The sequence below is a fragment of the Hydractinia symbiolongicarpus genome, chromosome 7 (assembly GCF_029227915.1).
Source record: "Hydractinia symbiolongicarpus strain clone_291-10 chromosome 7, HSymV2.1, whole genome shotgun sequence".
Taxonomy (NCBI): Eukaryota; Metazoa; Cnidaria; class Hydrozoa; order Anthoathecata; family Hydractiniidae; genus Hydractinia; species Hydractinia symbiolongicarpus.
Genome location: NC_079881.1, coordinates 5,101,345 through 5,117,372, shown reverse-complemented (window position 1 = coordinate 5,117,372; position 16,028 = coordinate 5,101,345).

The window sequence follows — 16,028 nt, the reverse complement described above, 5'->3', positions numbered from 1 at the left end:
TTAAAAGGCAGAGGCCGAAATACTTCAAAATTAATTTTACCAAAAATAATTTGATGATGACAAGTTTTAGACGGGGATGGAAGAACACCACTTTCCAAAACGAGGTTTGGTTGTGTGGTGAAAAAAAGATCAATGCAAGAGGGGGATTTATTCGGCTCGAAATTAGTAGGTTGATGAATGAGCTGGGTATAGCTGTAAAAAGTGGAAATGTCATTCAGCATCAAACCACATTGATTGTTTATTCCATCAGGCCACCAGCTTGTGCATTTCGCGTTAAAATCACCAAGAATAAAACACGCTATGGGATTCTCCAAGGCCATGTTATGGCATGTGGTTTTAAATTTTTGACAAAACATTTCTCTTTCCTCTTCAGATTCATTTGGAGAACCATACATACACGAAACAAAACATTTCGACTTTTTAACTTTGATTTCACAAACTACGCATTGGCCAAGAGTAGAAATATCGTCCCTCCTAGTCAAAGGTAGGCTTTCCTTGTAATATACGCAAACACCTCCACATTTAATGTTACCGGGGAAATCACACCTGATCATATCATAGCCCTGGAGCTTCAGCCTTTGATCATCACTCAAATAACTAGAATCCAAAAAGGTTTCGGACAAGCAAATAATATCAAAGCTATGAACAGCATTAAGAGCTTCAAGTATAAAATTTTGAGCAGCAAGTCCATTTAAGTTCCAATGGCACACTGTGATTGGCTCAGTTATAGGACCAGGATTTACCTCTACATCTCCCCCCCAATAAAATAAGTAACCTACAATGTGGTATAAAGACACCTAGCTGCAGCCAAATAGATATCTACAGAGAACCCGTGCAAGGTGTCTAGAAGCTTCCACCCGATAAGCGATGGGGTAAATAACCAATCGTAACAATTTTTTTGAAATAAAATAAAAGCAGAGGCAGTCATATTGCAAAAATTTTGAAAAGTTTACACCTAGAAAGTACCATACAATTACAAATAAATTCTACGGTATGCCGGTACCCTACGATGAGCCCTGCCAAGTCAGTGCAATTCTGAGTATTTCATCGGTCTACACAGAGGGCAAAAACCACTACCCCCAGGTACATATTACAGAATGCCGATACAAGGACTTCAAAAAAGAATGCTGTTAAGTGAGGATTGAAAAAAACATATATTTTATAGGCTTTGTGGACCTATAAAATATAATACAAATTAAGGCTTTTACCCGGGTGGTGATTCTAGGTAGTGCTTGCATATTGTACAGACTGAAGTTTTTTTAAAATGTCATTTTTACCTTCCTCCCTACGCCTAGCGACCAGCTGGGCACGCTCCTGTTCGTTGATGCTGTTCACGACACGGTTAAAACGTTGCCTCATCTGTTCCTTTAGCAACATATACTTCTCCCTCTCCCTACTAATCAGGCTATACTCTTAGTCACTAATCACACCGTTTTCCATCGCTTTTGAAATAAGATCGATAAAATAATTTAATTTAGCCTCCGCAAGCAACCTTATGCCTTCATGCTTCTTACTCTTAACCCCGAGCCTTTTTGAGGCATTTCTATCCCAGCTGCAATAGTGAGCCCCCAAGGCAATAGCCAATGGTACCCCTAAGCCCGAGGCTGTAGCGCCGATACCAAGCCCCGACGTAATCACGCTCACACTAAGCAAGCCATGGTCACAGATTTGCACCCAGATCCCTTGCATTTCAAAATTCTTTGGAAGCTTGTCCCGCTCCTTTATTTCTTTTCGCAGATATTTTTCAATATCATTGATTTTTTGAGCCTATATACTTGGCTCTCCTCTTGCATATGGGCGCCTTGTGCAGGCGTACTAAGCAAACTCGGGTAAAGTTTGCTGATATCGCTCATTTATTATTCTATGTGAATGCACATTGTAAGGCCGGTGAACGTCGCATTTTTTTCATGGTGGAAGACGTCTGTTAAAAGGAACTCCAAACGGTCCGGTAGGCCTAGGAGCTCTTGTAATTGTCGATTCATCACCACTGAGTACCCATCGCCGACACGGAGCCTGTAGTAGCCACTTTTCAATACGAAAAACCTGATTTGCCTGGCTATTCACAATAGTCGCAATATCTTCTATCCTGAACAAACCGCTGATGATCTCGCTCCTTTACGTATTGTAAACTCTGTATTGCTATACAAGTTCAGCCAACCGGGTCTAATGCTGATGGATCTTAGGGCTATTCGAGTGTCCTGTCTCAGGTAATAATATTAGGTAGGTAGTGCCTGGTAGTAATTTTAATCGAAGTCAAACTGTTTTCATTGATCAGATCCTGAAAATATGACACATGGTGTACCCCAAGGTTCCATTCTGGGTCCATTGCTATTTATTCTTTTTATCAATGACTTACCGTGCCAATTGAAACACTGTCGAGTATTGTATGCTGATGACACAGTCATATATTCATCAAGCAAGTCGTTAGATGAAATTGAACATTGTATAAACTTGGATGCAAATATCATTCACGATTGGATGAAAGAAAATTGCCTAATTCTTAATCCAAAAAAGGACAAAACAGAATTTGCCGTCTTTGCGTCCCAAAAACCACAAGCCTCTGTCAGTATTGTGATCGATCAAAATGATATAAACCAACCAGATTATTACAAATACCTTGGGATTCAACTGGATACTCACCTTAACATGAACCATCACCTTAAAAAAACATATAAGCGTCCACTGTTCTTCTACTGCTACGACATGTTTGGTGGAATGAATAAACATGGATTGGAAAATTTGAGTCCTTGCTGAGAAGAGCTAATAACATCATCAAAACCCGCAAGAATTGGTCAACATTCGTTACTCAAAGAAAACGGAAAGTAGCAATTGATGTGTTCAAAGCCGTTAACAATATTACTGTTGATAGCAATTACAAATTGGTTAGCCATTCGATTAGCACCATAGGAAATAGATCTAAATTAGTCTTACCTAGCATCAAGACAGAAGCTGGTCGGAAGCTTACGTATTATCAAGGAGCTTTAGTTTTTAATAGTCTCCCCTCTAATATCAGGGAAGAAAAGAGTATGATAAATTTTAAAAAGTTTTTGACCTTAGTTTGAATCCTAAACTCAATTTTTTTCTAATTCCCATTTTTGCTAATTTTCTGTTCATAGTCTGCTATTTGATTCTTATTTTCTTTTCTTTCTTTTTTTTCTAACATTCTCATAATTCTATATATATTATTTAAAAGAAAAACAATTTTTGGCTCTTTGTTTACTTTGTTTATTTTTGTTTTAGCAGGTCACTCGTCGATAACAGTGCAGATATATTATATCAAACTAAAGATGTAAACCTGTATAAATATGATTAATAATAGTAAAGTAGTCTTCGAATATGGTAGGTTTATCGATGTCTCTAATATACAGTTGCTTCATATCCTTTTGTTTTGAGAAATGAATATCTATTAATACCATCCCGTGGCAAAGTATAAAAGTTACAAGGGTAAATGGCCACTTGGTGTTACGAATTTGGAGCATCAGGACCTGTATGTGAGTACAGACTCCCATATTTCTGTGGCCTTTCCCAAATTCACGAAGTACGCCATCAAGGTTCCAACAACCTACCTCAATGACCCTGTTAGCGTGAATTGCGAAGGTCAAGCGTTGGACTACTGGAATATTCAGGTTAACTTCGCTACCCATTGCGCAACGACGGCCCTAGGCATCTGTACCAAGCACATTACGGGCTCTGTACCACTCATCAACTCCATCTTCAAATTCCACGTGTACTACCACATGCGTCGTATTCTTGCAAGAATGAAGGCACCCATGCCGTATGACGGTGGGTTCTCACAGTATAAAACCCTTACTCGAGCTCCGGATACGCCCAGGTCTGTCGCGAATACGGTGCAGACCCTAACGCCTTGTACAAATTCAAGGCCGTTATGTCCTCATTGACAAATTGTAGATACTGGCCCCAGGTTGATGGCGACGGAGCTAAGTTTATTATGCCAACAACCCAAGGCCTAACGTCGAGGGTCTGACCAAGCTAAGCGAGAGTATGCGGGTTTATGTGGTTCTATTGCTGGGGTCCCAGGCAGGTGCCAAAGAATCCCTTCTAGGAACTGGTGCGGAAAACTACATAGCAAGGCAGATTCTGGTAGAGAAATTTGAGGCTATGGAACGTCAAGAAAATGTAAGTCATGACATCACCGAATTTCAGAAAGTTTTGCAATATGCCCCGACCCCAGTGAACTTCGCCGTCATGCATGGTGTGTATATGCTGCCATCCGACATGAACTTGCGCATAGGCAAAGTTGTCGGGTATAACAATAATATTTTGATTGCACCGCAAATGCAATGAATGGCATCCGGCTTGACTTGAATAACAAACCTATTGCAAGGCATGCAACACCCCATACCATACCACCTACACCCCCAAAGCATACCACACCACCCATGTATACTATACCTCCAAAGTATACCATGATACCCAAGCATATAACACCTATTACATCTCCTATACATACCAAGACCTCATTAATCACCATAGGAGTACGCATCATACTGGCCTATATATGGCTAAAAAAATAAGGCCTATTATTTCACGTATAGTACGACAAGCCCGGCAGCTCCCGCGATGGCCATATACAGATGTTTTGCCGCGTATGTAACGATAGTTGACGGTACCCCCAGAAAGAATGAGACTACCGTACCGATAATTCCGGGTAGGGAAGCACCTGCCTTGCCTGCTATATATTTAAGGAAGTTCCCGAGCCTCTCAAGTTGTTCTTGCACAAAGCTTTTTTCACTACCACCTGCAGCACCTGCGGCGGCACCTCCCCCTCCTATAACAGAGAGTACAATGGTGCTTATCAATAGACCAATAGCAGAGACGATGCTTGTTATGGTTATCCCCTGTTCCCTGAAGAGTATACGAAGCTTCTCAAGCAGAGTTGTGTTATCTCCAGCAATTTTCAACAGCGTATCTTTGATATGTCTCAGTTAGGGGTATATGTCAGTAGATAGTATACCATGTGATTCCCCTATAGCCTTCTTTTTATCATTAAGATCCTTAATCTCTTTCTTCGCCTTTTCTATCTCCTTCTCAAGGTTAGCCTGTTGTTCTTCGTCGGCCCCAACCTTCTACTTCTCGAGTTCTTTCACCCTGCCCTGTGCCTTGTTAATCTCGCTGTCGTATAGGATAATCTTACTTTTCAGGCTTTTCAAGTAACCCCTTAGCGTCTGAAGCTCGATTTCAAGTCCCATTCTTTCACGTGGGGTGATGCCACTTTCATCAGGCCCGACAAACGAAGTGTCCTGTATAAGGCTTTGCGTGGCATCTACAAATTCATCCATCTCCTCCAACAATTCCATCTCAATATGTTCGGCCTCCTCCTCTATTTTATTGTACCTTTTCAGGAGGTTTTGGGCCCTAAATTTACCGCCTTTATTGGGTGTAACATAGCTAACAAACCCAACGGCTTGCAGGCGATTACTACCCAGGAGCGTTTGTATCTGACCCACGGTTTTAGGCTACCATCTTGGCTCGTAACCACTATTTCCTTGAAGGTTTTCTTACACTTCACTTTCTCCTTTACGATGAGTTGATTCCCCTTGTATACCCTGAACATATCATAATATTAGGCTGTAACCCCAATTTTTCCGTAAGACGATCGTAAAAACCATCGATCTTTGATTTTAGTAACTTTTGCCTCTGCCCAGAAAGATCCCCATGCTGTAGTTCTGTTGAAGGCCCCGACGTTTCAGGGAGTTTTGGCGTTCCGGGGAGTTTCGATGTAGTATCATCGGGCTTATCTGGATGGCCCCCATCCTCCTCCTCATCATCAATATCAATGTCAGGTACAAAAATTGGATTGGTTGGCATTCTTTTACTTAAAATATTTCCCTATATATAACAAACATAAGTGCATTTGAAACGACGCTACACCCCTATGCAGAGATGAAGCAACTCTTTGGTATCAAGGGCCGAAAACAAAGGATTCAGATAAGTCACATACATTCAACCATCAACCAGAACGAGGACCTGCGTGTGGATATGCCTAATATGTCCGATAATGATATCATCTTTCCGGGTAGTCTCAAGCTTCTGTTTGACCTGAGGCTGACGGGGACCAACACGACACGTACCATTGTTAGTAACATTGGTAAAAGCCTGGTAAAGAACCTACGTATCGCTTTGAACGGCTACAAGATAAAAAACATATCGGACTACAATATCCTAGTCGTATATAGAGACTTGTGGCTGCCAAAATTTGATAGGGGCAACAACCTTGTTTTGGAGTGCATCAATCCTAACGACGGAACCATCAAGGCCTTGCAAGTCAAGGCAACTGGTCATGTGGGAACAGATGAGGAGAAGGCAATCGCGGAGGCATATGGAAACACTTTCAGCATACCACTAGGCAAAATGTTTGAACTGACGAGGGACCTACCCTTTTATGCAGCGGGCCTGTACGACAGGCTACAATTCGTAATACATTTTGTCGGACATGCTAACGTCATCAAGGATGGAGGTATGGGCTCCAGGGCAACGGCGAAGGCAGCCGATGCCGCGTACGGGATCACCAACATTAGGCTAGAATTTGACAAGCTCAGTCATGAAGGTCTCGCGAGCGCCATGATCTTGGGGTATGCATAATTGGCTCTGCCATACAAATGGATACTCCGTAGCAAGGTGCTTACTGTGAAAAAAGCCGACACAAGTTATAACCCACAAATTGACACCCCCTCCGAATCGTTTAAGCGTGTGTTGCTACTCTTCATAGACCCCGGAAAAGTGAAGGCTTACGCGAAACGTTTTATAACCCTGGGATTCAGAAGGTTAGCGTCACTGTCGAGGGAGAGCCTAATGAGTTGTACTCTCACGCTATGTTGCCCAAGGATCACCTTGAACAGATTGTGAACCTCTTTAGTAGCAATGACTCTAGCGTAACCATCGGGCAATTTTTCAATTTTTGTACACTTTCGGCGTCTCTCGATCATATCCTACATGGTAGTGGAAGACCCCTACAACGTCTAATTGATGGTATCACCCTACACATTACCAAAAAAACAGACGGCGGAACCGGAGATTTTATGGGTTACGTCTACCTCTTACAGGATGCCCAGCTGAACATTCTGGACGGTAGGTTCCATTCTGTGGAGTATTAATTGACCACAATTTGTATTTGTCTTCAAGAGGCAAATAAAAATCAATATGGATGAAAATGTAAGAGTTCAAAATGCAAGCAATTTTTATATTTCGACAATTTTAGGATGTTAAAAAATGATCAAACTACAAAGACATGCATCAAATACCTGGATAAAAATAACGCGTCACGTGAACGGAATAGGTGCCCCCATCAACGGCAGAGAACCTAGTGTAAGGAATGCGGAAAAAGTCAAATTTGCCCCCATTCAAGGCGGAGGGATCAGTGTAAGGAGTGCAAGGGAAGTCAAATCTGCCCCCATTCAAGGCAGAGGGCCTTTTGTAAAAACTGTAAGGGAAGTCAAATATGTAAACATGAAAGGATAAGATCCAAGTGTAAAGAGTGTGCGGTGGAAGCATTTGCCTCCATCAAAGGGAGAGATCCAGGTGTAAAGACTGCAAGGGAAGTCAGATATGCCAGCATGAAAGGAGAAGGTATCGATGCAAAGACTGCAAGAAGAATAAAGGGACATGGCCACAATAGCAGTGATCGTGGTGGTCGCCGAGATGTTGAAGGACATATACAAAGCAGGACCTTTACGATACCCCAAGACTTTTCTATGCGATAATGGTAGTGAGTTCAAATCCTACATAACGAAACTACTGGAGGATAAGGGTGTTGAAATTAGACGGGCAACTACTAAATACCACCATACGTTCACTGCCTTTGTGGAAAGCTACAATAAAGACCTTGCGGAAAGGCTATTCAAGCCACAAGATGCGTAGGAGTTGGTCTCTAACAAGACTAGTACCATTTGGGTCAAGCACCTGTATACCATCGTCAAAAGTCTTAACAATACCAAGACTACCATGATAAACAGGAAGCCTAACAAGGCAATCAAGCTCGAAGGTGTCCTAATTGCGAAAGGTCAGCAAAATCCCAAAGAGAACCCCCTGCCGGAGGATGGGCTGTACTTGTACCTCTTTCAACCCGGAGAGGAGCATAGTGACTCTAAAAGACGCGCCACCGACGCCTTTTACAGCAAACATACGTACAGGTTGGATCGTATTGTGATGGGTAGTCATATTTTATACTACATAAAGGACGCTCCTGAAAGGAGCTTTGTTTCGGAAGAACTAATGTTTATTCCGAAGGATGTTCAGATGCCCCCGGAGGGTGTGAAGGATTGGTAAAGAGAATTTTCAGAAGTACGTCCAAGGGTTCATCCTCCAACTCCTTACTCGGATCTCTTATATACAGCCAAGGAAGTAGGGTATAGAATGGGTATCCATAAACGATACCTTTAATGACATCAGGCTCAATATCCCAATTAATATCAACCAGTTGTCTATCCGGTATAGGAAAATTGAGTATTTTGCTTATTGTTTCTATATTAGCCAAATCCGACAACTTCAACGCCCTATCCTTGATAACCTCGTAACGGAGTGCCCCATACTTATTCTCCTTAACCGAGACGTTATGGAGCCCTAGGCGTTCAATATAATCTTCGAGATCATCATCGATCCCGCTTCTTGCAAATGTTCTCCATGATTTTTCGCGTAAAAGATCATCATCCGTGGGGTATTCAAAACTTTCATAGCATGCCCCGTCTCGATAACTAAAATTTTCTAGGCAAGTAGTACAATAACCAGTTACTGAGCCTACCCTTATGCAGCAATGCAGCACAGGTACCCGAATATCATAACCCTTTACTTGTTTTTTTTGTACATAGGCTTCCACTGTTTTGATATTTCAATACCTTTTAACATACAAGGGTATTAAAATTAGCGTCTGCCTAATCCTCTAATGCCGAAAAACCAAAATCGTACAGGTCATCCCGAGTAAGATCGATAAGCCTGAAATGGTTTCTATAACGTTCCACATGCTCCTCCTCCTCAAACCGATTAAAGGCTTGTATACTTTTGGGGTTATCGATGACGACAATCTCCTCCGCGCCTGGGTAGTTGTCACTGAACCACAATCTCTTCCTGCTAATATTGCGCCTCTAAACACGCGTGCAGTAATAGGGAAGATGATGGTATTCGTCATCATCCTGTGCGCTGTGCTTACGGTAGATGATAATAACGTTGTCTATTCCGGGGTCCTGAGCATTGGGTACATGTCTTTCCCCAAGCCTTGCATTTTCCCGGGCCTGTGCCTCGAGCTCATCCCCCAATACCATGAGCTGGTTGTCTCTATCTTCTAGATCATCCTTGAGTTTAGCGACGGCAGTATCTCTGTTCTCGATTGCCGCAGTAAGCTTTCGCATTTCTTTGGGTAGCACCTCTTCTACAACCCACTCCAAAAAGGGTTCTGATGTCCTCTCCAAATAAGTGGCATTCCACCGTATAGTTGAGCACAAAATGACTATGTTGTTGAATTGCTTCTTATATTCTTGTCGGGACAGTGAAGATTGCCGTGTGGGGGTCTTTTAAAGCATCCAACATTTTATTCTTGCTGAGGGATTTCATTATCAAGCTACACCTATTCTGTAATATATCGATTGCCCTTTAATATGTTTTCACTTGTCCACATAGGTTGAGTATTGGTGTAGTGCAATCTCCTAACAATCTCGGCAAGCGATGGGGATTCCCATTCTCCTTATACCTGAGCGGGATTATGTGATCGATGTGCCACCCCCTACCAAAATTATCCCAGGTCATCCCCTCAGAAAACTTAGTTTCAATATGGGCCGGCAGCGTAGCCATGTCGCAACCTAACTACTCCTGAGAACTAAGCTCCTTGTTTCCCTTCAGGGCCTGGTAGACACAATTTCTTACCACCTGGGCCATATATCCGTTAAAGTCGCAAATTTGACATTGGGCCCTATATTTTTCATGGTCGCAATACCGACTTCTCTTACACTCCTTACAGTGAGATCTTATCCTTTGATGGTGGCAAGTTTAGCTTCCCTTGCATTTTTTACGCCGGAATCTCAGCCTTTGATGGCGGCAATTCTGGCTACCTTTGCACTCTTTACAGGAGGATCTCACGCGCTGATGGGAGCACCTTGCGCGTTCTATTGTCACCCTCTTTCTATCGAGGCATCTGATGCACATTTTTGTTAATTGACCATTACCCTTGATCCTAAATTTTTCTAAAGATAAAGAGTGTTTACAGTTCGCGCATTTCCTGGTCCCCTCCATGTTGATTTGTGTTTGCCATTAAGGGCAAATACAAATTCTACCGGTCAATTTATCAGTAATTCGACCACTTTCGATTGTAAATTTTGGGGTGTACTGCCACACATTCCGCACATGCCCATACACCTCCATGCTTATTTTCCCAGGACCCCTGGCAGGTAGGGCAGAGCTTGGTCTCTCGAGTCTGATATTCGAGGGGTGGTGGAGTATATATTAATTTACCCTGCAGACACCGCAATGCGTTGCGATATCTCTCAACGAGCCTTGCCTTCTCGGGGCTATCTCCGATAAGTTCAATGTATCGGGGTATAATGATGTATGTGAGTAGATCATACAGGCTTAGCTAGTTTTCATCCTGTTGAACACTCCTAATTTTCCTATCAATAGCAAGGGGATCCATTTCAACGTCTTCGATATCTCTATTTGCTGCTGCCAGCCTCTTCTTGGTTTTAGCTAGGCAGGCCATGCAACTTTTCGCTAAAGTATTGCCCCTAATTTTAAATTTGTGCGGGGGTAATAGCTGTTTACATACGCGACAACATCTTATATCCATTTCATTGTTTGCGTCTTGAGCACTTCACTCCTTCCATAACTCATGTTTGTCCACTCTATTTAAGCTTCGAGACGGTGCTTGCGGGTAGCCATCCTTTGGATACGTCCATTTCACGACTTTCTCTCCCTGCCGCGAAGTACGCAACCATTTTGAGGACGTCTTCTGTGTCCATTTTTGTAGAAAGCCTTGCTATGCCCAGGACCTTTTTACCCGCCATTGCATAGGCGAATGTGAAACCAAGGTCCACGACCGTCTCGTGCAACATTTCCAAAATTTTCTTTTCCATCGGTGTTACGTTGCTTGCACTCATTTAATATTATTACTGCATTTTAAAAATATCGATATTTAGTTGGGTTTTGCCATGCTGAGGCTCTGGATTAGCCACCGACTTGTTGGGTCATTCCCACCCCTGTCAAACAGCTATCGCTCCAACTCCATAGATGTGAAGCGACTGTATAGAACTATCCCAGAAGAGGATTTGAATGCAGGCTTTACAGTACCCTCCTGTTGCCTCATTCCTTCCTTCCTCTTCTTCATCAATGCCGCCAACTTATGCCCCTGCGCAACCCTCAACGGATGCTTTTGTGCTTTAGTAATGACTCTTTCTTCTTGTTTATCATCTTCACTCATATGTTATAAGTCCTAAAAATTATAACAAATTACCTCTTTTTTACTACAAGAGAGATAGTAAGGCTCTGGTCCTCAAGGATCTCCATGGTCTCTTTTATCCCCTTGAGTATGGCTTCGGGGTGTTTAAATCCCTCTCGAAGTATCTCAAGAACTCCCTAAACGTCATGGGTTCATTCTTTTGGGGCTTTCGAAGCCGGTTCCATTCGGCAAGTCTCTTGCCAGCAGCAACTCTTTTCGGGTGCTTTTTGCGTACCTCAATAATTTTTTCTACGTCTCGGGCTGCTGTTGATTGATGATAATACTACACTACACGCACTGCTCATCTTTGTTATCTTTGGCCTCCTCCGCGTTCCCTTTCTTCTTGCTCATATGCCTGGCCGTGTGATACAGGACCAGGAGTGGTGCAAGGCATCTGCCGATGGTGCAGTACACCATGATCCGGAGATCTGTCATAGAGTCTCGAATTATAGGGTCTTCTTCGATATCCCTTCTCAGCTCCTCGACATTGTCAATATCCACAAAGTTACCAATCATGTTGGCATACAGATTGACCACATGGGTAGACAGTGGTTTAGCTGTTTTCTCCCCCTTTTCCCGAAGCTCGCGTTGGAGGTACTCGGTATGGATCTTGTCGATAGTCTCGTCGGGGGCTTTGTCAATAGAGCCCTCTGTGCATTTTTTGGGCAGAAGGTGTCCCTTGCCCTTACGTAGGGCCTCTTTCAGGACTTAACGTTTATTGGGTGGGGGCTCTACATGTTTATATTGGCATTGTTTATAGAGGCATTGTCAAAGACTTGTGCAATATCAGACATCCTTTCTTTAGTAGCTGATATGACACAAGTATGTAGGCAATCATTGCAGAAGCGGGGAGGTATGTACACCATTGTCATTTACAACTCCTTTGTCGAAGAAGGCCGAGAGCCCGAGCTTTTTTTGTTCGTACGTGATCATACCCTGCTCATGTACCCGAAAACCTACGTTTTTGGCCATGTCCAAACCACCCTTCAGCGCACTCAGGTATCTACACAAGGTCACAGCATTTTGTCTCTTTGACATGCCCTTGCATGAGAATTTAGTACCCTCTTTACCCTCAACAAAGTAGTACTTGGCTGTCAGGGCAATCATCCGAAACCCAATAAATTCCAAATTGAATAACCCTCCTGTTTGGCTCAAGTACTTATCAGTGACGAGCCAGATTTTTACGTCTTTATCGTACTCGTCAAGCATTTCGGGACGAACGAAATCCCTCAACTCTTATCCAGAGATGGCACAATACGCACTGTCGGTGTCCATGTAAATATACTCAAAGTCCCGACGATCCACGTACTTGTCCAGAGAATCATAATGAAATTCCAACATCCGAAGCTTGGCTAGTTGATATATCGCTATACCACACTGGTAGGCGCTATCGATAGTACATTTGTGCTTGCGTCTTCTTACCTCATACGCATCCTCAATCTCTTCAAGGTCCTCAAGGTACGGGCTTCGCAGAGCAGCGTCAACCTCCTTTTCATCCCTTGTAAATGTAGTATTTGCATGCCTTGCCAAATCTTTAATCATCTTGCCATAAAACGAGTTGCCTTTCAACTTTGCCGTTTATCCCGCAATACGTTTGTCGGGATATTTATCGACCTGTCGTCGTGCATCGGCAATCTCCTCTGGGAACCAGGCAAAGGGCGTACTTGAGGAACTGGTGAAGGGCAGTCACTTTCAGCCCATGGTTAAGGTAACACTTTAGCACCGAGGTATACAGTAGGATTTTTCAGCTTCAATCAAGCCCAAAAATTTGATCATCATGTATCTCCTTGACGACAAACGGGGGAGACATTTCACTAAACGTTTCGCGGAGATACTCGTGTACCTCACATCCCGCGCAAGTAGCTCTAAGTTATGTGCCGATGTCGGTGTGGCCACCTTCATCACCTGTTTCTTCCCACAAGGAAGGTCCTGCATAAGGGTACTCGGGTACAGCATGTTTGCATTATACCTAGTTCTACTCATAGTTCTAGCTTTGGGTTCAGCCGTAGAGACATGTTTAACACGTAGCGCATTGACACGCCCGGAATATTGATCGCGTCCTTCAAAATATCCATTTCATCATCGTAGTACTGCAACCTCGTCTTGTTCACGGCTTCAATGAACGGTTCCACATCGGCTAGGCTGTACTTACGCAACCAGTCTATCATGGTGACACAGCCTCGCCCGTAAAACTCGGAGCGGAATGCCTCGTACTCTTTGCCGGATAGTGTGTTTCTCCCACTTAGACGGCTATAAAAGTCCTCAGACCCAACATGTTTCAGCTTCTCGTGGCTCGTCAACCATTCATACGGAAACATGATCTTTCATACGGAAACATTCCAAAGACTTGCACCAACCGTCATAGCTTTAGTATCTAGAAATTTAAATCTCGAGGTAGCGAGGAACATGTAGTCCTTATCTTTTTTCGCCACCTTGATCTTATCGCCCTGCGCGATCTCTTCAACAAAATACCGCTTGATCAGGTTGATGTCGTACTTGCTGGAATTAAACCTTATTACGGCTACTTGATTTACCCACTCATCCCACAACTCCTGGTTTTTTTTGGAGAGCATGTCAAAGTCGTTGGGCTTCATGTACACTCTCTCGAATTCTTTCACAAAGAGGGCATGCCTCTTTTCCAGCTCCTCCACAAACTGCTTAACCAAAACTTCGTGCTCGATGAACGTCGGGTGGCCATTCAAACTGTCTGCAATACTAACACTTATGGGAACATGCCTCAAAAGGTATGTTAGATCGGATGTTTTCTGGTAATTTAAAGGTGATAAGACGGCTTCGAAATCAAATGCCAGGTAGTGAGGATATGTCCTGAACTCTTTCTGAAAGTACCTCCTGATTTTGGGTGCTTTTTCACATTCCCAAGCCGTGACGAGGTTATAGCCCTTTTCCTGCATCATCCTTTCCTTGGGCTGACAAGGACACCCGTGCTATTTGCAACCATTGTACTCGTAAACAGTCTTTGAAATAGGTTAATAGCCATCAACCTTCCACTCCTTTCTGCCATCACGGATAACACGTTCAACACCATGACCGCATAAAGCATGATGGATATGCCTTCCGGTTTGCTTTGACATGTATTCTACCCATTTTGATGCATCATAGCTATATTTCTCATCATAAAAGACCTTCTCAGCCTTTGCAGATAATTGTTGTCTAGACACCCCTGCATTCGTTTCTTTTATGCCGCGTGAGATTCCAAACCTCGTTAAAAACTTGGCCGCATACCTTGCATTGCAAGTGTTGGGTCAGCACATCTGAATACTTGATGTAAAAACAGTGCCCGTCCAGCATACCAAGATTGACAGTGTCTAAAGCCTTTTTGCACTGCTTTTGACCATAGACGAGTCGCTATGGTGCTTTCTCAGAGTTTGTTCTGGGTTCAAAGACTCTGACGTTGATCTTGAATTGTGTGGCACCGCCCTCCAGATCCACCAACCTCGTAGGCCTGACGTCCTTACATTTAAGGTTAGGGTACCCGTAGTACTTTCGAGCTAATATGAGAGCGGTCTTCGTTAGACGTTCTGTTCCCAGTGCTACGTTAGCCCTCTCAATCACACCAAAGCATCTCCAGAAACATAGATTGTCTGTTCGTTTTTTTCCCCGTCCATGGCGTAGATGCACCTCTTTTTTCGCAACAAACCCGGGAGAGGACCGCATTCCAAGAGGTGTTCATGTGTGCTTATCACCTTAATCTGTACGTGATAGATGATAAATTTGCCTTCATACGCTCCCGAGGTCTCGGTGGTTGTAGTGGGTGGTAAATAAGCCTTATTCCAGAACTACGAAAACTTCAATTTCCGCTATACTTGACAATGACCCAGAGCTCTTAGCTTTGTGGTAATCAGACACATCTCCCCCACCCTTGTAAATATGACAGCCAAAGCTGTACGCAACCTTAACCCTATTATACCTGGGGGGGGGGGCACAAAGTCCCCGCGGCCATTTTGACTAGGCATATGTGATTAAGTGCTAAAATTTTGTGACTATTTTTAAATTTTAATAATGCTTCAGATAAAAAAAAAAAATTTGGAAAAATTATGTACCTTGCTGGAGATATTGCTTCTTTTGGACGGGGGTAAATTTTTGGAATTTTGAAAACCGTTAACATTCATGTAAGAATGTTATAAGATGTTGTATTGGGTATATAATTATTTATTACATGTATGTTGGTTACTGAGTGGTAACCAAGGTGTTGCTAAGGTGATATATGGTTACTAGGGACAAAAAGCAGACCAGATTTGAAGGAATTATCGATCCAGCAAATTGACGTCATTTCGGATCCCAATGACGTCATTAAATTGTTTTCCTTACTTCGATTATCTTTAAATGTCCTGTTCTACATATATGCCAAGTTTAATGACATGAGCATCAATATTTCTGGTAGAACGGGTCTTTTATCTTTATCGTTAAAATAAGAAATATTTTGCCAAAATGACGTCATTTTTTATCCAAATGACGTCATTAAAATTACTTTTTTCATGTGAAACACATATTTTGGCATTCATTCCATAAATTTACCAAGAATCAAGGCCATATCATTAGTAACACGCGAAAAATTAAAACGTACTGAAGA